This window comes from Alligator sinensis, unplaced genomic scaffold (genome assembly GCF_000455745.1).
Source record: "Alligator sinensis unplaced genomic scaffold, ASM45574v1 scaffold4_1, whole genome shotgun sequence".
NCBI lineage: Eukaryota > Metazoa > Chordata > Crocodylia > Alligatoridae > Alligator > Alligator sinensis.
The window spans coordinates 3,524,226-3,526,336 of NW_005841887.1; positions in this window are offsets into that span (position 1 = coordinate 3,524,226).

Here is a 2,111-nt window from a genome sequence, read left to right on the forward strand (position 1 = left end):
AGGAGCGGCAGGGCGCGGCAGTGGCTGGGGGCTGTGCCGCTGCGGGGACAGGCGTGGGGCGCCGCCGGGCTGCGCTTGTCCCGGGATAAGAACCGGGGTTTATTTCCAGGTTAGCTGAACCCCCTTCCCGAGAGCAAGCTGACGGGGGGAGCCCCTCTGCCAGCATGGCAGCAGCCCAGGGTGGCCCTACCTATCCGCAGAAACGTGCATGGGAGCCAGCTGGAAACCAGACTTTGGCCTCACCTGGCAGGGGAAAGGCCATGCCACTAAGGTGGCTCTCTCGGCAGGCGGTAGTCCCCTGACTGGTGTCCTGCAGAGATGCTCTCCCACTTTCTCTTCCAGTGGGAGGATCTCCGCTGTATGGAAATGGGAGACCCCCCCCCCCCCCCCACAACTTGCAGCTGAGGGCCAGCGAAACTCAGGGGCGTCCAAACCCCGAGCCGCCGGGCTGGGGCCTGCGCGTGGGATGCCGGTCAAAGCATCTGAAGCCCCATGCGGGGGTGGAGGACGCTTGGCGGTAGCAGGGCCACATATGGTTCTTGGATGACTCACAGATTGGGAACGGATTTGGCTGATTTGACTTGGGACACGAAAAATTAAACCAAAAAAAAATGTTGGTCTTGAGCCAGTGGTGTTTGCCTGTTATGCCCTTTCCATAGATAGTGGAAACAGAGAAGCGGGCAGCGGAGAAGACAGCTGAGGCAAAAACCTTGGCGGTTTTTAAGGCTGGTCTTGACGAAGCCGTGGCTGGGATGCTCTAGTTGGGGCTGGTCCTGCTTTGAGCCGGGGTTGGACTAGAGGTGACGTCCTGAGGTCCCTTCAACCCTCATTTCTATGATTCAATGAAGCGAACTCCGGAGTCCAGAGTCTGACCCGCTGTGTCCCCCTGATTTCACCCTTGCCTTCTGTTTGCAGGTGACCCTTCAGCTTCCAGTAGGTGCTGTGAGCCCGGCGTGTCCATACTGTGGGTGGCTTTAGATTCTGTGATGTTCGTATAATTGCAGCACTATCGGCTGTGGCACTAGGGGTTTATGCATAGGAGCGGGTGGATCTAACAGCAGGTGGATTTCATGAGAGCTGTAAGGCCAGGCTCAGCTGAACCAGAAGCCAGGGTCCCCTTTCAGGGCCAGGCTGGTGGATCAGTAAATTAGTATCAGTTCTTCCAGGGGTTCGCTACCTGTGTCTTGTCCCACCTGGGTAGAAAGCAGCCTGTGCATTTGGACAGCCAGTAGCTCCTCTGGCTCGCACGCTTCTCATGAGCACATGTGCTCCCTAGTGTTTGGGCTAAACAAAAATCAACTGAAGAGCTGTCTGGGCATACAAAGCAATGCCCAAGACTTGATGTACCTTTAATGTCTTTTTGTTTCCTCAGTTATGTGATGACCACTTCTAAAAAGTTGCCTTTCAGACCTCTTGCTCTGTCCTCCTTAAAGACTGACTCATTCTTCGCTCGCTCCTTTTTGCAAACACGCTGCTGCATTCAGTGTCTTCTGCTTCTGCACGCCACAGCCCAGGGTTCTGCCACAACTTCTACTTGCCCAGCCGTAGCCCAGATCCTGCTCCGTATGTAACTGCATATGTTGCCTTTGCAGTGGTGCCCTAAGACAATGAGTTTTTGGCTCTGTGCTGTGAGGCAGGCTTGCACAGTGACTCATGCAGAAGGAAACAGATTGCCAACATTTGACAGGCCCGTGGGTGGTTTTTGGGATTCACAGATGCTCGGCTACCCGCTTCTCAGTGTCACCAGCCCAAACAGATGGTGTCCCCTTCTTCTGGCTAGAGTCTACGTGGGTTTTACATGAACCAAGACAAAACACTACATCTTAAACTGCTGTACAGGATGGGCCCCTGAAAAGAGACATGCCATGTGTTCAGGACACTTGGCCACGCTCCTATGTAAGTAACATGTGAAACATAGGAATCAGAGATATTACATGTGTAACCGTATTATAATCATGGACCTGGGACAAGTCTCTCTTCTGTTTTGAACAGAGGTTTGCTCCAGCTTGCTCCTGCTCTGGGTTTCTCCTGCCCATAACTTTAACAATTACACCACACTTGCCCCTCATATTTTCCTTTCTTCCCTGCTCTGCTTTCCTCATCCTTCTCCT